This window comes from Anomaloglossus baeobatrachus, chromosome 3 (assembly GCF_048569485.1).
Source record: "Anomaloglossus baeobatrachus isolate aAnoBae1 chromosome 3, aAnoBae1.hap1, whole genome shotgun sequence".
Classification (NCBI taxonomy): Eukaryota; Metazoa; Chordata; class Amphibia; order Anura; family Aromobatidae; genus Anomaloglossus; species Anomaloglossus baeobatrachus.
Window position 1 is genome coordinate 614,871,742 of NC_134355.1, and position 20,555 is coordinate 614,892,296.

The window sequence follows — 20,555 nt, forward strand, 5'->3', positions numbered from 1 at the left end:
ACCAAATCGCACACGACATGAGACATCTATATGTCTATGAGTTTGGAGCCTAGTCTTTCAGTGATCCTCCATTCACATTTGAAGGCCGTCGATCAACCTATGCTTCGGTAGATCTTTATGCTGCTGCCATCTTGGCATTCTCACCCATACACAGAAGCGATTGTTCGACCGAGCACTCTGGTGTCCTGTATGAAAGAGCCGCTGCCAGACATCTCTGCCAGCAGCTTTTCTCTGGGAGAACAATATGATTGGCAGTCCGAAATCAGACATGCCCGATCGACAGGACCCCCGATGATCCGTAGGCTGGCGCCCCCATATACGTGAGCGCATCGGCTGAGCCTGTTGATATTGGCAGGTGTAGCTGACAAATATTTAATGTGTATTAGGGGCTTTACCTCTACAATAGAGATTCTCCTAATGATACTTAGTGGTTCTGATGCCCCCCATACACCTTAGGACGGTTAATCATGTTTTGGCTCATTGATTGGTCGGCAGACCATAGACAGGAGCATTCATTCTCCACGCCTTTGCTTTCTATGAGAGAGCTGCTTTCTTGTATCAGGGAAAATAATAGGTTTGGAAGTCCGAAATCAGAAATATTGGATGCCTAAAGTTAATCTATCAGCAGGTTGTTGCTACTAAATCTGAAAGCAGCATAACATAGTAGCAGAGGCCCTGATATTAATGATGTGTCACTTTCTGAGCTGTGTGCTGTTGTATCAATAAAATCAGCGTTTTATCAGCAGCAGATTATCACTACAGGACTAGGTGTTTCCTGCCTCTTAGTCAACTGCTGTGTGTAACCGGAGGGGGACACTCAGGGTGCAGGATAGTGGCACTGGGTACTGGATTACACCCCGCACTTTGGGGTATGGAATAATAACGCTTACACTCGGCTCTTTCCCCTCAGCACCCAGCTTTCCCATTCTCTGATATCTTTCTTTTTATCAGCACCCAGCTTTTCTATGTTCTGATATCCATCTTGTCCTCAGCACTCAGCTTTCCCATGCTCTGCTGTACATCTTTGCCACAGCACCCAGCTTTATTATGATATCAGAGCATGGGAAAGAAATATGGTGCTGAAGTAAAGATGTATAGCAGAGCATGGAGCATCTGGGTACTTAGTGAAAGAGTCTCTTTCCCTCAGCACCCAGCTTTCCCATCCCATGCTCTGCTGCTATCCTTATTTCCCTACTGACATATGGTTTACTTACAGCAGCAGAGACCGGTCCAGTCAAGGCAATGGCCGCAGCCACCAGCCCACCTCTAACAAACAATAATGCCTATCTTCTAAAAGCTCTCTGCTACAATGGGTTAGACAGAGAGGCATTTCATGTTATGTACAACGAACAATGTAAGCATGCACACCTCTGGACCTTGATGCAGCTACAGACTTACTACACGTCACTATCTGTATTGCTATATCACCTGTAGCCACATCCCGTTGATCAGTGGTGTAACTAGAGTCCAATGGGCCCCGATGCAAAATTTGGGTCCCCCTGCATGTTGATCAGATGTACGGCCCATTGTAGCATTCTAAATCCTATAAACCTTTACGAGTTGCCTCCACCCTTCCTTATGTAGTAATGCCCCCCATCATATGCTAATGACCCCCATCCTGAGCCACTTCCTGGTATATATACCCCCCATCCTGGTATCTTTGTCCCCAATCCTGGTATATAGTCCCATGCTGGTACATATGGCCCTCATCCTGGGCCTATCATGGTATATATGGCTCTGTCTTGGTATTATATGGCCCCATCACGCTGCACACAGTAAAAAAATAATTATATTCACCTTCCCTCCATTCCCCCCGATGTGTGGTATCCTTTTCTGATGCAGGCAACTGACTTCAGTGTGTAAGCAGTGCAGTGCATGATGTTACTGCCATGCATGCCCACTTACACCGATGTCAACTGCCGGCATATTTGCTGCTCCCCACACCTAGGATTATGGGCATGGGGAGCATTGAATATTCATCTCCTTAACAGTGGGCACAGATGATCGTCCGGCAGCTGCAGTAAGGACGGTTTCACACATCAGTTTTATGCCATCAGGCACGATCTGACGAAAAAATGGATCAGTCGCATCAGTTTTTTCCATCCAATTCTTTCGTTTTTTGACGGATCTGTTTTCATACTGAGCATGCTCAGTTTAAAAAAAAACAGAAACCGGCGTCGTATTCCGGCATATGACGGATGACGCCGGATCCGGCGTCCATAGGCTTCCCTTATAGAAAACGCCGTACGGCGCAATCTGCGTTTTCGCCGGAGACAAAAAAACTTTCACTTCAACGTTCCATCCGGCCGCTGGACAAGTAAATTTTGCCAGATGTGGCGAAAGCCGGATGGAATGCAAGGACACTATCCGACGCTAATAGAAGTCTATGGGGGAAAAAACGCATCCGGCGGCAACAGACACTGGATGTGTTTTTTCATGTTTTTGCTGGATTGTGCCTGATGGCAAAAAACTGATGTGTGAAACCAGCCTAAGCCGTCAGCTGAGTGATCACATGTGCCGCTATTAGAGAAAGTGAATATTCACTGCTCCTCATGCCCATAATCCCACCCACATCTCAGCTTCTGGTTCAGAGCCGAGAGGTGAGCAGGATTATGGAAGTGGGGAGCAGTGAATATTCACTTGGTATAACAGTGGGCACCTGTGTTCTCTCCTGCGCCGGTGCTGCCGCTCCACAGCAATATGCTGTGCAGGGAGCTGACAGGTCTCTATGCCCTCGGACGCACATCCAGCTGAAGCACGCAGTGCCTGAGGGAATTGAGACAAGGGGTCCACCAGGTGTTTCACCGATACCCCGGCAGACCAGACTGACCCTCCTACCTGATAGGGATTCCCCTGACAAAATCAGTGTTGCAATGGCAGAGATTGCCCACAGTAATGATAATAGAAATGAAAAGTTACTTTTATGTTCTTCTCTTCCATTGCCAGCGAGTAACCAGGCAATGAGTTGGACACTTTTCATTTTTTTTCCACAGACATTTTAGGAGACTGAGCAGCTGAACAATCCAAGGACAAATAATAATAAATAAATCCAATAACATTGCAAAAAAGTGAAATCTGAGCTTTCTGTCATTTGATTGCACTCCTTGCAGTAGCTGCCAGGCAGCACAGCCCTCACACAGCCCCTCACACATCCCCTGTGATCACCCTGCCAGTCACTCCTGTCTCTGCCTCCTCCAGACTCCGCTCAGTTTACCATCAGGCACATTATCCCACAATCCTACACTGCGCATGCGCAGCTTGTAGACCGCATCAGGCTCCCAGGCTACTGACCAGAGGCTGTAGCTCTATGCCTGCAAGTAAGTACACCCCAAGGATCAAGTATAGGAGGAAAGGGGCGTCTTCTAGCATTGCTGTAGGTTGTATACATGGATGCCTTATTCTTTGCCTTGCTTTCTTCTTGCAGTAATCTCCATTGTATTATGTGCTGTGCATTATATACTGTTTGTGGGGTTTATTATTATTATGCTGTATAGGATAAGCAGGGGCAGCCAGGATAGTACAGATCACATCCAGATAATGCTTCCCCTCCCCTTGTAGGAGCCCTGGTTTGGAGACTGCCAGGCACTGTACTCCCCCTCCTCCTGAGGCTGGTCATAGATAAGGAGGAAGAGGGAGGAGAGAGCTCGCTGCCTGCTGCTCCTATACAGGAGGACTTCTCCAAGTCTGCTGCCACCATAGAAGCCAGGCTCATAGGCACAGAGCGGGGTAAGATACCTGTGCTAATGTGTGGGCAGGGGGGAAACAGGGGCAGAGAGCTGGGAGGGGTGCAGATGGGGCAAAGGGCAGAGAGGGATGAAGAGGGGGCAAAGGGCTCAGAGGGATGAAGAGGGGGCAAATGCCTGAGAGGGATGAGGATGGGGCAAAGGGCTGAGAGGAATGAAGAGGGGGCAAAGGGCTGAGAGGGATGAAGATGGGGCAAAGGGCTGAGAGGGATGAAGAGGGGGCAAATGCCTGAGAGGGATGAGGATGGGGCAAAGGGCTGAGAGGGATGAAGAGGGGGCAAAGGGCTGAGAGGGATGAAGAGGGGGCAAAGGGCTGAGAGGGATGAAGAGGGGGCAAATGGCTGAGAGGGATGAAGAAGGGGGCAAAGGGCTGAGAGGGATGAAGAGGGGGCAAAGAGCTGAGAAGGATGTAGAGATGACAGAGCAGAGAGGGATGAAGAGGGGACACAAAGCAGAGAGGGACGTAGAGGGGGCAAATGGCTAAGTGGTGGGGGGTACAGTGCTGAGAAGGATCAAGAGGGGGCACAGAGCTTAAAGGGATCAAGAGGTGGCACAGTGCTGGGAGGGATGACGAGGGGGCACAGAACTGAGAGGGATCACGGGTGGGGGGCACAGTCCTGGGAGGGATGAAGACGGGGGCAAAGGGGTGAGAGGGATCAGGAGTGGGGGGCACAGTGCTGAGAGGAAAGAAGAGGGAGCACAGTCTTGAGAGAAATGAGGGGGCACAGTGCTAGGTGGGATGAAGAGGGGGCACAGTGCTGGGTGGGATGAAGAGGGGGCACAGTGCTGGGTGGGATGAAGAGGGGGCACAGTGCTGAGAGGAAAGAAGAGGGGGCACAGTGCTGAGAGGAAAGAAGAGGAGGCACAGTGTTGAGAGGAAAGAAGAGGGGGCACAGTGCTGAGAGGAAAGAAGAGAGGGCACAGTGCTGGAAGGGATGAAGAGGGGGCACAGTGCTGGGAGGTAAGAAGAGTGGGCACAGTGCTGGAAGGAAAGAAGAGTGGGCACAGTGCTGGAAGGGATGAAGAGGGGGCACAGTGCTGGAAGGAAAGAAGAGTGGGCACAGTGCTAAGAGGAAAAAAAGAGGGGGCACAGTGCTGAGAAGGATATAGAGGGGGCACAGTGCTGAGAGGAAAAAAGAGGAGGCACAGTGCTGAGAGAGATGAAGAGGGGGCACAGTGCTGAGAGAGATGAAGAGGGGGCACAGTGCTGGGAGGAAAAAAGAGGTGGCACAGTGCTGGGAAGGATATAGAGGGGGCACAGTGCTGAGAGGAAAGAAGAGGGGGTACAGTGCTGAGAGGAAAAAAGAGGAGGCACAGTGCTGAGAGAGATGAAGAGGGGGCACAGTGCTGGGAGGAAAAAAGAGGGGGCACAGTGCTGGGAGGGATGAAGAGGGGGCACAGTGCTGAGAGATGAGGGGGCACAGTGCTGAGAGGAAAGAAGAGGGGGCACAGTGCTGGGAGAGATGAAGGGGCACAGTGCTGGAAGGGATGAAGAGGAGGCACAGTGCTGGGAGGAAAAAAGAGGGGGCACAGTGCTGGGAGGAAAAAAGAGGGGGCACAGTGCTGGGAGGAAAAAAGAGGGGGCACAGTGCTGGGAGGGATGAAGAGGGGGCACAGTGCTGAGAGAGATGAGGGGGCACAGTGCTGGGAGGGATGAAGAGGGGGCACAGTGCTGGGAGAGATGAAGGGGCACAGTGCTGGAAGGGATGAAGAGGAGGCACAGTGCTGGGAGGGATGAAGGGGCACAGTGCTGGGAGGGATGAAGAGGGGAACAGCTAAGAGCGATGAAGAGGGGGCTAAGGGCTGGCAGAGCTTAGGGTCACAGGGGGCTGCATCAAGGAAACATCTGGAAAATTGTGTAATGCAAAGGAAGAAAGATGGAGAAGATAGATAACTAGATAACAGACAGATTCTTTTGTTCTTCTGGTCATAGCTGAAGCAATTCACATTACATCTTTGTTACCAATGTTTAGGTGCAATTTACATTGAAAGAAAAACAAAAATATTCGGTGCCATTTAAACATTGGTAATGATGTGATTATTGAAAATGATCTGATGGTTTGGAAATGATAATTCACTGAGCGGTGACTGGTCACACTGGTGGTGTCGGGCCGCTGTGCACAATCTGCATTAACACATGATTTACTTTACTATTCATCTTCTATTCTATGCTACATCTATAACCACACGATCATGGACTGAGCTGATGAAGGCTGCAACAGTGATTGTGGCTTTATGGATATTGTGCTACTATTATTATTATTATTTTTATTATTGCAAAACTGAACTGTTATGCAAGGAATTTCTGGTTTTTTTAGGTAGATTTAAGATAGATATTATTATTATTATTTTTGTATTATTTATTATTATTAATATTTACTATTTTGTATTATTTATTATTATTATTATTATTATTAATATTATTATTATTATTATTCATAGAGCACCGTTGATTCCATGGGGCTGTACATGAGAAGGGGTTACATACACAATACAGAGATAGAGAGATAGATAGATTGAGAGTCCTCAGGGGTTGACAGCTTGTAATGGCTAACTGAAAAGCTAAGAAATACCAAGGCTTCTATACATAAAAGTCTGGTAATACATACTCATGACAAACACACAGAGCAGGACTGATTGTGTCTCATGGATTTATGTAATTTTACATTAAAGGGAACCTGTCACATGAAAAAAAAACTTAACCTGCAAATTTAGGGTTAATCTGCAGGTTAAAGCGCACCAATCACCAGGATTTTCCTATATAACCTAAAGCCAGTGCTATACTGGCACTATCAGGCTGATTCTATACACACCTTTAGTTGTCAGCTCGGATGTATAGGTTTTGAAACACAAGCAAGTAAACTTTGTAAAATGAGCAGCTTTTTGAATGACAGCAGCTGCCGATCAGCTGATAGCTGGGGTGGGTTTCATAGTGATTCGCACCCCTTTGCCTTTCCATCCCCCCCGTTATTTATGCTAATTCTATTATAGAATTGTTTTACTAAGTGACTAGAAGGACCTGTGCTGATGTCATACCCATGTGACCAGAAGGGGCGAGGCCTCAGTCAACTTAGCGGATACCAGGAAGCAACATTATTTTTCTGTTGGCTGAGGCCCCGCCCCTTCTAGTCACATGGGTGTGACTAGCACAGGTCATTCTAGTAAGATAGTAAAACAGTTCTATAATAGAATTAGCATTATAACAGGGAGCGGGAATCACTATGAATACCCCCCAGATATTATCTGCTTCGCAGCTGCTGTCATTCAAAAAGCTGCTCATTTTTCAAACTTTACTTGCTTATGTTTCAAAACCTATACATCCGAGCTGACAACTAAAGGTATGTATAGAATCAGCCTGATAGTGCCAGTATAGGACTGGCTTTAGGTGATATAGGAAAATCCTGGTGATTGGTGTGCTTTGACATCATTGTGATCCTTCCTGTCAGGATTTGGGTCTCAGTCACAGAGGTGGCATCGGTGCCGATTCAGTCACCGCTCTGTGTATGGAGACTGGCGGCTGTAACTGCGCCCCCCCGCACTGACTGACAGACGCTCTGGATTAGAGGAAGCTGTCAGTTAGTATGGGGTGATCTCCATACACAGAGCGGTGACTGAACCCGCACCAGCGCCACTTAACAACTGAAACCAGCACGCTGCTGAGAGGATTAAAGTTCTTTTACTCCTGGCAGCAGGGTTTGAACTGCAAGCACCGGGCAGGATCAGAATACTATTAACCTGGAGATTACCTCTATATCTGCAGGTTAATTGGGTTTTTTCATGGGACAGGTTGCCTTTAAGGAATATGCCTCTCAGACCTCGCAGGGGCATCACAACCATGGACCAGACCTCCATCACTGGACAATGAAACCTGCACACTCCTTAATTATGAACTTCACCAATATTTACTGGCTCAACAGTTTCTCCCCTTTCCGTATTGATATTTCTGCTTCACATCATGTCTTACTACTGCACTACTGTGTGTCCTGCTGTGAGTAATATGTGACTCTCCAGGTATTGTGTTATACTGGGCGGGAGAGGACACAGATAGAGGAGGTCCCAGTGCAAGTACAATCTACGGGCACCTAACAGCCCAATTGCTCCTCATAATGCACAATTCCACCTGCTTCAGATGTGGTAGTGGTCCTCTTACCATCTGTTCTGTTTCCCGGGTGGAGTTGGTCGTGATCCTCTTACCATCTGTGCGGTTTCACAGGTGGAGATGGTAGAGGTCCTCTTACCATCTGTGCGGTTTCACAGGTGGAGATGGTAGTGATCCTCTTACCATCTGTGCGGTTTCACAGGTGGAGGTGGTAGTGGTCCTCTTACCATCTGTGTGGTTTCACAGGTAGAGATGGTAGAGGTCCTCTTACCATCTGTGCGGTTTCACAGGTGGAGATTGTAGTGGTCCTCTTACCATCTGTGCGGTTTCACAGGTAGAGATGGTAGAGGTCCTCTTACCATCTGTGCGGTTTCACAGGTAGAGATGGTAGTGGTCCTCTTACCATCTGTGCGGTTTCACAGGTGGAGATGGTAGAGGTCCTCTTACCATCTGTGCGGTTTCACAGGTGGAGATGGTAGTGATCCTCTTACCATCTGTGCGGTTTCACAGGTGGAGGTGGTAGTGGTCCTCTTACCATCTGTGCGGTTTCACAGGTGGAGATGGTAGAGATCCTCTTACCATCTGTGCGGTTTCACAGGTAGAGATGGTAGAGGTCCTCTTACCATCTGTGCGGTTTCACAGGTGGAGATGGTAGTGATCCTCTTACCATCTGTGCGGTTTCACAGGTGGAGGTGGTAGTGGTCCTCTTACCATCTGTGCGGTTTCACAGGTGGAGGTGGTAGTGGTCCTCTTACCATCTGTGCGGTTTCACAGGTGGAGATGGTAGTGGTCCTCTTACCATCTGTGAGGTTTCACAGGTGGAGATGGTAGTGGTCCTCTTACCATCTGTGCGGTTTCACAGGTGGAGATGGTAGTGGTCCTCTTACCATCTGTGAGGTTTCACAGGTGGAGATGGTAGTGGTCCTCTTACCATCTGTGCGGTTTCACAGGTGGAGATGGTAGTGGTCCTCTTACCATCTGTGAGGTTTCACAGGTGGAGATGGTAGTGGTCCTCTTACCATCTGTGCGGTTTCACAGGTGGAGATGGTAGTGGTCCTCTTACCATCTGTGCGGTTTCACAGATGGAGGTGGTAGTGGTCCTCTTACCATCTGTGCGGTTTCACAGGAGAAGATGGTAGTGGTCCTCTTACCATCTGTGCGGTTTCACAGATGGAGGTGGTAGTGGTCCTCTTACCATCTGTGCGGTTTCACAGGTGGAGATGGTAGTGGTCCTCTTACCATCTGTGCGGTTTCACAGGTGGAGATGGTAGTGGTCCTCTTACCATCTGTGCGGTTTCACAGATGGAGGTGGTAGTGGTCCTCTTACCATCTGTGCGGTTTCACAGGAGAAGATGGTAGTGGTCCTCTTACCATCTGTGCGGTTTCACAGATGGAGGTGGTAGTGGTCCTCTTACCATCTGTGCGGTTTCACAGGTGGAGATGGTAGTGGTCCTCTTACCATCTGTGCGGTTTCACAGGTGGAGATGGTAGTGGTCCTCTTACCATCTGTGTGGTTTCACAGGTGGAGGTGGTAGTGGTCCTCTTACCATCTGTGCGGTTTCACAGGTAGAGATGGTAGAGGTCCTCTTACCATCTGTGCGGTTTCACAGGTGGAGATGGTAGTGATCCTCTTACCATCTGTGCGGTTTCACAGGTGGAGGTGGTAGTGGTCCTCTTACCATCTGTGCGGTTTCACAGGTGGAGGTGGTAGTGGTCCTCTTACCATCTGTGTGGTTTCACAGATGGAGGTGGTAGTGGTCCTCTTACCATCTGTGAGGTTTCACAGGTGGAGATGGTAGTGGTCCTCTTACCATCTGTGCGGTTTCACAGGTGGAGATGGTAGTGGTCCTCTTACCATCTGTGCGGTTTCACAGATGGAGGTGGTAGTGGTCCTCTTACCATCTGTGCGGTTTCACAGGAGAAGATGGTAGTGGTCCTCTTACCATCTGTGCGGTTTCACAGATGGAGGTGGTAGTGGTCCTCTTACCATCTGTGCGGTTTCACAGGTGGAGATGGTAGTGGTCCTCTTACCATCTGTGCGGTTTCACAGGTGGAGATGGTAGTGGTCCTCTTACCATCTGTGCGGTTTCACAGATGGAGGTGGTAGTGGTCCTCTTACCATCTGTGCGGTTTCACAGATGGAGGTGGTAGTGGTCCTCTTACCATCTGTGCGGTTTCACAGGAGAAGATGGTAGTGGTCCTCTTACCATCTGTGCGGTTTCACAGATGGAGGTGGTAGTGGTCCTCTTACCATCTGTGCGGTTTCACAGGTGGAGATGGTAGTGGTCCTCTTACCATCTGTGCGGTTTCACAGGTGGAGATGGTAGTGGTCCTCTTACCATCTGTGTGGTTTCACAGGTGGAGGTGGTAGTGGTCCTCTTACCATCTGTGCGGTTTCACAGGTAGAGATGGTAGAGGTCCTCTTACCATCTGTGCGGTTTCACAGGTGGAGATGGTAGTGATCCTCTTACCATCTGTGCGGTTTCACAGGTGGAGGTGGTAGTGGTCCTCTTACCATCTGTGCGGTTTCACAGGTGGAGGTGGTAGTGGTCCTCTTACCATCTGTGTGGTTTCACAGGTGGAGATGGTAGAGGTCCTCTTACCATCTGTGCGGTTTCACAGGTGGAGATGGTAGTGATCCTCTTACCATCTGTGCAGTTTCACAGGTGGAGGTGGTAGTGGTCCTCTTACCATCTGTGCGGTTTCACAGGTGGAGATGGTAGAGATCCTCTTACCATCTGTGCGGTTTCACAGGTAGAGATGGTAGAGGTCCTCTTACCATCTGTGCGGTTTCACAGGTGGAGATGGTAGTGATCCTCTTACCATCTGTGCGGTTTCACAGGTGGAGGTGGTAGTGGTCCTCTTACCATCTGTGCGGTTTCACAGGTGGAGGTGGTAGTGGTCCTCTTACCATCTGTGCGGTTTCACAGGTGGAGATGGTAGTGGTCCTCTTACCATCTGTGAGGTTTCACAGGTGGAGATGGTAGTGGTCCTCTTACCATCTGTGCGGTTTCACAGGTGGAGATGGTAGTGGTCCTCTTACCATCTGTGAGGTTTCACAGGTGGAGATGGTAGTGGTCCTCTTACCATCTGTGCGGTTTCACAGGTGGAGATGGTAGTGGTCCTCTTACCATCTGTGAGGTTTCACAGGTGGAGATGGTAGTGGTCCTCTTACCATCTGTGCGGTTTCACAGGTGGAGATGGTAGTGGTCCTCTTACCATCTGTGCGGTTTCACAGATGGAGGTGGTAGTGGTCCTCTTACCATCTGTGCGGTTTCACAGGAGAAGATGGTAGTGGTCCTCTTACCATCTGTGCGGTTTCACAGATGGAGGTGGTAGTGGTCCTCTTACCATCTGTGCGGTTTCACAGGTGGAGATGGTAGTGGTCCTCTTACCATCTGTGCGGTTTCACAGGTGGAGATGGTAGTGGTCCTCTTACCATCTGTGCGGTTTCACAGATGGAGGTGGTAGTGGTCCTCTTACCATCTGTGCGGTTTCACAGATGGAGGTGGTAGTGGTCCTCTTACCATCTGTGCGGTTTCACAGGAGAAGATGGTAGTGGTCCTCTTACCATCTGTGCGGTTTCACAGATGGAGGTGGTAGTGGTCCTCTTACCATCTGTGCGGTTTCACAGGTGGAGATGGTAGTGGTCCTCTTACCATCTGTGCGGTTTCACAGGTGGAGATGGTAGTGGTCCTCTTACCATCTGTGTGGTTTCACAGGTGGAGGTGGTAGTGGTCCTCTTACCATCTGTGCGGTTTCACAGGTAGAGATGGTAGAGGTCCTCTTACCATCTGTGCGGTTTCACAGGTGGAGATGGTAGTGATCCTCTTACCATCTGTGCGGTTTCACAGGTGGAGGTGGTAGTGGTCCTCTTACCATCTGTGCGGTTTCACAGGTGGAGGTGGTAGTGGTCCTCTTACCATCTGTGTGGTTTCACAGATGGAGGTGGTAGTGGTCCTCTTACCATCTGTGAGGTTTCACAGGTGGAGATGGTAGTGGTCCTCTTACCATCTGTGCGGTTTCACAGGTGGAGATGGTAGTGGTCCTCTTACCATCTGTGCGGTTTCACAGATGGAGGTGGTAGTGGTCCTCTTACCATCTGTGCGGTTTCACAGGAGAAGATGGTAGTGGTCCTCTTACCATCTGTGCGGTTTCACAGATGGAGGTGGTAGTGGTCCTCTTACCATCTGTGCGGTTTCACAGGTGGAGATGGTAGTGGTCCTCTTACCATCTGTGCGGTTTCACAGGTGGAGATGGTAGTGGTCCTCTTACCATCTGTGCGGTTTCACAGATGGAGGTGGTAGTGGTCCTCTTACCATCTGTGCGGTTTCACAGGTGGAGATGGTAGTGGTCCTCTTACCATCTGTGCGGTTTCACAGGTGGAGGTGGTAGTGGTCCTCTTACCATCTGTGCGGTTTCACAGGTGGAGGTGGTAGTGGTCCTCTTACCATCTGTGCGGTTTCACAGGTGGAGGTGGTAGTGGTCCTCTTACCATCTGTGTGGTTTCACAGATGGAGGTGGTAGTGGTCCTCTTACCATCTGTGCGGTTTCACAGATGGAGGTGGTAGTGGTCCTCTTACCATCTGTGCGGTTTCACAGGAGAAGATGGTAGTGGTCCTCTTACCATCTGTGCGGTTTCACAGATGGAGGTGGTAGTGGTCCTCTTACCATCTGTGCGGTTTCACAGGTGGAGATGGTAGTGGTCCTCTTACCATCTGTGCGGTTTCACAGGTGGAGATGGTAGTGGTCCTCTTACCATCTGTGTGGTTTCACAGGTGGAGGTGGTAGTGGTCCTCTTACCATCTGTGCGGTTTCACAGGTAGAGATGGTAGAGGTCCTCTTACCATCTGTGCGGTTTCACAGGTGGAGATGGTAGTGATCCTCTTACCATCTGTGCGGTTTCACAGGTGGAGGTGGTAGTGGTCCTCTTACCATCTGTGTGGTTTCACAGATGGAGGTGGTAGTGGTCCTCTTACCATCTGTGAGGTTTCACAGGTGGAGATGGTAGTGGTCCTCTTACCATCTGTGCGGTTTCACAGGTGGAGATGGTAGTGGTCCTCTTACCATCTGTGCGGTTTCACAGATGGAGGTGGTAGTGGTCCTCTTACCATCTGTGCGGTTTCACAGGAGAAGATGGTAGTGGTCCTCTTACCATCTGTGCGGTTTCACAGATGGAGGTGGTAGTGGTCCTCTTACCATCTGTGCGGTTTCACAGGTGGAGATGGTAGTGGTCCTCTTACCATCTGTGCGGTTTCACAGGTGGAGATGGTAGTGGTCCTCTTACCATCTGTGCGGTTTCACAGATGGAGGTGGTAGTGGTCCTCTTACCATCTGTGCGGTTTCACAGATGGAGGTGGTAGTGGTCCTCTTACCATCTGTGCGGTTTCACAGGTAGAGATGGTAGAGGTCCTCTTACCATCTGTGCGGTTTCACAGGTAGAGATGGTAGAGGTCCTCTTACCATCTGTGCGGTTTCACAGGTGGAGATGGTAGTGATCCTCTTACCATCTGTGCGGTTTCACAGGTGGAGGTGGTAGTGGTCCTCTTACCATCTGTGCGGTTTCACAGGTAGAGATGGTAGAGGTCCTCTTACCATCTGTGCGGTTTCACAGGTGGAGGTGGTAGTGGTCCTCTTACCATCTGTGCGGTTTCACAGGTGGAGGTGGTAGTGGTCCTCTTACCATCTGTGTGGTTTCACAGATGGAGGTGGTAGTGGTCCTCTTACCATCTGTGCGGTTTCACAGGTGGAGATGGTAGTGGTCCTCTTACCATCTGTGCGGTTTCACAGGTAGAGATGGTAGAGGTCCTCTTACCATCTGTGCGGTTTCACAGGTGGAGATGGTAGAGGTCCTCTTACCATCTGTGCGGTTTCACAGGTGGAGATGGTAGTGGTCCTCTTACCATCTGTGCGGTTTCACAGGTAGAGATGGTAGTGGTCCTCTTACCATCTGTGCGGTTTCACAGGTAGAGATGGTAGAGGTCCTCTTACCATCTGTGCGGTTTCACAGGTGGAGATGGTAGAGGTCCTCTTACCATCTGTGCGGCTAAACAGGTGGAGGTGGTAGTGGTCCTCTTACCATCTGTTCTGTTTCCTGGGTGGAGGTGGTCGTGATCCTCTTACCATCTGTGTGGTTTCACAGGTGGAGATTGTAGTGGTCCTCTTACCATCTGTGCGGTATCACAGGAGATGATGGTAGTGGTCCTCTTACCATCTGTGCGGTTTCACAGATGGAGGTGGTAGTGGTCCTCTTACCATCTGTGCGGTTTCACAGGTGGAGATGGTAGTGGTCCTCTTACCATCTGTGCGGTTTCACAGGTGGAGATGGTAGTGGTCCTCTTACCATCTGTGCGGTTTCACAGGTGGAGATGTTAGTGGTCCTCTTACCATCTGTGCGGTTTCACAGATGGAGGTGGTAGTGGTCCTCTTACCATCTGTGCGGTTTCACAGGTGGAGATGGTAGTGGTCCTCTTACCATCTGTGCGGTTTCACAGGTGGAGATGGTAGTGGTCCTCTTACCATCTGTGCGGTTTCACAGATGGAGGTGGTAGTGGTCCTCTTACCATCTGTGCGGTTTCACAGGAGAAGATGGTAGTGGTCCTCTTACCATCTGTGCGGTTTCACAGATGGAGGTGGTAGTGGTCCTCTTACCATCTGTGCGGTTTCACAGGTGGAGATGGTAGTGGTCCTCTTACCATCTGTGCGGTTTCACAGGTGGAGATGTTAGTGGTCCTCTTACCATCTGCGCGGTTTCACAGGTGGAGATGGTAGTGGTCCTCTTACCATCTGTGTGGTTTCACAGATGGAGGTGGTAGTGGTCCTCTTACCATCTGTGCGGTTTCACAGGTGGAGATGTTAGTGGTCCTCTTACCATCTGCGCGGTTTCACAGGTGGAGATGGTAGTGGTCCTCTTACCATCTGCGCGGTTTCACAGGTGGAGATGGTAGTGGTCCTCTTACCATCTGTGCGGCTTCACAGGTGGAGATGGATGCGGTTTCACAGGTGGAGATGTTAGTGGTCCTCTTACCATCTGCGCGGTTTCACAGGTGGAGATGGTAGTGGTCCTCTTACCATCTGTGTGGTTTCACGGGTGGAGGTGGTCGTGGTCCTCTTACCATCTGTACGGCTTCACAGGTGGAGATGGATGCGGTTTCACAGCTCTTTTTATATCACCCATTGACTCTATAGGAAAATATCTTCTCTGCCAGAAGTTGGGACCATGTATTCTCAGATCGTCCTGTGTCTGCAGAAAAAATCACTAATGGAAAAACCTTTTAACAGATCAGTCTACAGAAAATGGCCATTTTCGTTATTGTTATTCACAAATACCATCTTGTAGGCTCCGAGCAGCAGCACAACCGCTGGTCACACGGACTTTGTAGGACCTATAGACTAAATACTCTGAGGAGACTCATGAAAACGCATTCAGAGCCTTCAAACTCCAGCAGACGGTGCCATTGTGGGCCCAGGGGCCATTGCTGCCATTAGCATGTCGATGTGAGATTGCAGCCTTTCTGCATTTACTATCTTGTCATGGCTCCAGTTTTATTGTCTGCGCACAATTAGTGGTTTGTGTTTCGGAGGGAGGGGGGGACATGCCAGACCTTACACAGAGCTGCCCAGTGTACATTGTTCCAGCCCCGGCTGTGTGTGAACTGACACATTGCCGCACGCTGAGCCTTCACCCTCCGGCTAAATGAAGGCTGTTGGGTCATTTGACAAATCCAGAGATGTGTAGTTTGTAAGGTTTTTGTTGTAAAACGATGATTACATCCATAGTATTGTGTTTTATGAATAAACGGACCTGTAAATCAGAATTGTGCAATCGTCAGACAACTCCCACCATGCCCTGACTGTCAATAATGGGAATTATAGTCTTCCAGCAGCTCAGCTGGAACTTTACAGGTTACAGATTATTTCTAATGTGAAATGTTGGAATCTGTAGTCATGTTTTTGCTATCTCATCTGAGAGCAGCATGATGAAGGCAAAGAGATTCTGAATCCAATGATGTATCACTTAGATTACTGGGTGCAGCCATTCTCACACAATCAGAATTTTTAGCTTTAGTCATGTAGCTGAGCCCAGGGAGCTGTCCACACCAGGCTCTTATAGCGATTGTATGTTAACTATGAGCTGTCAATCACAGCAAGGAGCGTGCTGAACGTCTCTGCTTGTGAGTTTCTAGTCCTGTAATGATAAGAGTCCTGCTGCTTAAACAAACATAGCAAATAAGGAAAAGTTAGAACTGTGACAATGCAGGCATACCTGAACTTTCAGAATTAACCCTTGCAGCATGCTGGCCTCAGCTTATATAGCAAAAAGCTGCTGATAGATTCTCTGTAAAGGGAACCTGTCAACAGATTTGGCCCCTATAAGCTGCGGCCACCACCACTGAGCTATTATAAACAGCACTCTAGAATACTGTATATAAGAGCCAAGGCCGTGCTGTATAACATAAAAATCACTTTTATAATACTCACCTAGGAGGCGATCCAGTCCGATGGGTGTCCTGCTCTCCGGTCCGGCGCCTCCTCTCTGCGGCGATCACAGTCCTCCTTCTACCGAGTTAAGTATAGATGTGCCCTGCGCTGAGGGCAGATCAAAGTATTGTAGTGCGCATACGCAGGCAGTCTTTAACCTTTCCTTGCATCTGCACATTACAGTACTTTGCGCTGTCTTCAGCAGGGCAGATCAAAGTGCGCCTGCGCAGGACCACAATGCCTGATTGGGCTGGGTAGAAGGTGGATGGAGATCGCCGCAGAGAGGAGGTGTCGGACCGGAGAGCAGTGACGCCCATAGGACCGGAGAGAGGAGGCACTGGACCAGAGAGCAGCGATGCCCATAGGACTGGACCGCTCCCTAAGCGAGTCTTATAAAAGTGATTTTTACGTTCTACACAGCGGCCTGGGCTCTTATATACAGCCTGTTAGAATGCTGTATATAAGAGCCCACTGGTGGTGGCCACAGCTTATAGGGGCCAAATCTGGTGACAAATTCCCTTTAAGACAGGTTCAAGTGGTCATTGTTTTATTCAGACCGGTCATGCTTACAATTTGAGGATTTGACTGGGTTCTTGTGCAGCTCTTGGATGTTTTCAGGCGCTGCCATTTAGGCTTTGGCTACATTGGGACTTTGACCACGTGACCTGTTGCCGCATTGTATCATGGTGATATTGAATGGTCCCTCAAGGTGTTGGGGACAATCAACTCACAAAAATACAAGTGATCCTGACTTTTTACAAGCTGTAGCACATAAGGTTGAAACCTATACATTTGTTGTCCGCTGCACACATGGAACTGAATCAACATAGTCTGAATGAGGCCTTAATATAAGACTAGTGAATATATGTGAAGCACCATTTTGATTGGAGATGGCTATTGAAAAAGAAATGTATTAATTCTGATCATTAGTGTTATAAAAGTGTCAGAATGGAGAAACACAGTCATGCCGAAAGTGTTGGCACCCTTGAAATTCTTTCAGAAAATGAGTATTTCTCACAGAAAATTATTGTAATTAAACATGTTTTGTTGTACACATATTTATTTCCTTAGTGTGTATTAAAATAATACAGAAAAATAGAGGAAAAAGGCAAATTGGATGTAATTTCATATAAAACTCCAAATGGGCTGGAGTAGTCTGGCTTTTTTATGTCTCTGTGTCAGGAGTGGGGTCCTCCTGGGTCTCCTCCATAGCGTTTCATTTTATTCAAATGTTGACAGATAGCTCGCGCCGACACTGATGCCCCCTGAGCCTGCAGGACAGCTTGAATTTCTTTAGAACTGGATTGGAGCTGCTTATCCACCATCCAGACTGGCCTGCGTTGCAACCTGTCATCAGTTTTTCTCTGCTGTCCACATCCAGGGAGATCATCTACAGTGCCATGAGTTGTAAACTTCTTGATTATATTGTGCACCCTGGATCTCTGAAGATGGACTTGTAACCATGAGATTGTTGATATTCTTCAACAATTTTTGTTCTCAGTTCCTCATAGTTCTCTTCTCTTTCTGTTCTCCATGTTTTGTGTTGTGTACACAGACACAAAATGCAAAGAGTCAACTTCTCCCCTTTTTATCTGGTTTCAGGTGGGATTTTCATATTGCCCACATCTGTTACTTGGTGAGTTTGAATGAGCATCACATGCTTAAAACAAAGTTGTTTACCCACAATTTTGGAAAGGTCCAACAATTATGATCAGCCCGTTTATGGGTTTTTGCGTGAAATTATATCCAATTTACCTTTTTTTTCCCCTAAGTTATTTTGTGTTGTTAAAATAGACACAAAAGTATATAAATGTGTACATGTGTAATTGCAATAATTTTCTGGGAGAAATCCTTTTTTTCCCTGGAACAATTTAATTTTAAGGGTGTCAACATTTTTGGCAATGACTATATAGCTTTGAGATCCACACCAATCAAGTAAAAGAAGAACTCTCATTCAGCTGTCAATTCCAAAGCAGTAGAAAGATGAGCTGACATCCATTAATATCTATGTCGTTACAGCCAAGTATAACCAATATCCTGATATTGGGATCCCACATGTAGGAACCCTTCCTAATAGATATTTAAGAGTAACTAAACTTTTTGTCTAATTTTTCATATTTAACAGGCACTTGAATTACCTGCAGATTGGTGGTGATCTGGATCTTAAGACCCTCACCTCTCTCTCCATAGACCCTGAAAAGCTCCTGTCTTGGCTTACAGGCAGCTATGAAGCCTATACTATCTATTGATTCTGTTCTTGGATCTGTATGTATGCTCAGACAGGAGCAGTGTGACCTGTCTTCCGAGCTGCATACCCCTGTCTGCTGAGCTGCATGCTCTTGTCTGCCGAGCTGCACACCTCTGTCTGCTGAGCTGCGCACAGCTCCTGTCTGCCGAGTTGCGCGCCTCTCCTGTCTGCCGAGTTGCGCGCCTCTCCTGTCTGCCGAGTTGCGCGCCTCTCCTGTCTGCCTAACTGCGTGCCTCTCCTGTCTGCCGAGGCCCATGCCGCTCCTGTCTGCCAAGGCCCGTGCTGCTCCTGTCTGCCGAGGCCCGTGCCGCTCCTGTCTGCCGAGGCCCGTGCCGCTCCTGTCTGCCGAGGCCCGTGCCGCTCCTGTCTGCCGAGGCCCGTGCCGCTCCTGTCTGCCGAGGCCCGTGCCGCTCCTGTCTGCCGAGGCCCGTGCTGCTCCTGTCTGCCGAGGCCCGTGCTGCTCCTGTCTGCCGAGGCCCGTGCCGCTCCTGTCTGCCGAGGCCCGTGCTGCTCCTGTCTGCCGAGGCCCGTGCTGCTCCTGTCTGCCGAGGCCCGTGCCGCTCCTGTCTGCCGAGGCCCGTTCCGCTCCTGTCTGCCGAGGCCCGTGCCGCTCCTGTCTGCCGAGGCCCGTGCCGCTCCTGTCTGCCGAGGCCCATGCCGCTCCTGTCTGCCGAGCTGCTCCTTGCTCCTGTCTGCCGAGCTGCTCCCTGCTCCTGTCTGACGAGCTGCTCCCTGCTCCTGTCTGCCGAGCTGCTCCCTGCTCCTGTCTGCCGAGCTTCTCCCTGCTCCTGTCTGCCGAGTCTAAACTAGCATATAATGTATATATGTCATCAATGTCTACATGCAGAATACCACTTTAATAGTAAAATTTTGGCTTTCACACAATTTGCTTCTTCAGTGATTTTAGATCTTTTAGTCACGTATTTTATTGTCAAATACATCAAATTTATGCATAGACTAAATGCCCCTATACATGTTAGACTAATCTTGGCTCAACCCGCTAATATTAAGGGGTTCTAATGAAATCTAATGTGTATGGGATCTTATTGTTCTCCTGGAGAAAAGACACTGGCCGATGTGCCAGCTCACTGCTTTCTCAATGGACACAGGAGCGCTCATTCTTGTAAGCAGTCCTGTGTATGGAAGCGTCTCCTGAAATGGCTGTCAGGCTGAAGCATCATTTGGCCAACAGCCATCTAATGTGTCCAGCTTTAGTATTTACAGTGTTGACCCTTATTGTCTAAGGTGGGCTTTACACGTTGCGACATCGCTACCGATATATCGTCGGGGTCACGTCGCTCATCCGGCGCAGGTAGCGACATCGCAACGTGTAAATCCTAAGTGCGATGATGAACGAGCGCAGAAACGTTAAAAATCGCTGATCTGTGTCACGTCGTTCATTTCTATAATGTCGCTACATCAGGAGATACAATGTTGTTTGCCGCTCCTGCGGCGTCACACATCGCTGTGTGTGAAGCCACAGGAACGACAAACATCTCCTTACCTGCGTCCCGACAGCAATGCGAAAGGGAGAAGGTGGGCGGAATGTTATGTCCCGCTCATCTGCGCCCCTCCACTTCTATTGGCCGGCCGATTAGTGACGTCGCGGTGACGTCACTGTGACGCCGAACAATCCCTCCTTCAAGGGGGAGGTGCGTTCAGCGTCATAGCGGCGTCACTGAGGCATCACTAAGCGGCCGACCAATAGCAGAAGAGGGGCGGAGATGAGCGGCCAGAATATCACGCCCACCTCCTTCCTTCCTCATTGCTGGTGGACGCAGGTAAGGAGATGTTCGTCGTTCCTGCGGTGTCACACATAGCACCACCAACGATATTATGAAAAGGAGCGACGTGTCAATGATCAATGATATTTGCCGTTTTTGCGCTCGTTGATCGTCGCTCCTTGGTGTCACACGCTGCGATGTCGCTAACAGCGCCGGATGTGCGTCACTAACGACGTGACCCCGATTATATATCATTAGCG

The 20,555-nt window shown here is 49.1% G+C and overlaps 1 protein-coding gene across 2 annotated transcripts in view; it reads left to right on the forward strand.

The window, feature by feature from the left end:
• The first annotated feature begins 3,230 nt into the window (after positions 1–3,230).
• Positions 3,231–20,555, forward strand: part of RNF144A (ring finger protein 144A) — a 92,149-nt gene continuing 74,824 nt past the window's right edge. Inside the window, exon 1 of one of the 2 annotated variants that reach the window (XM_075338752.1) lies at positions 3,231–3,317. The gene's annotated coding sequence lies outside the window, so the exon portion shown is untranslated. Of the gene's footprint in view, positions 3,318–3,635; positions 3,727–20,555 lie in introns of those variants that run through there. The other variant, XM_075338753.1, reaches the window with a different exon arrangement.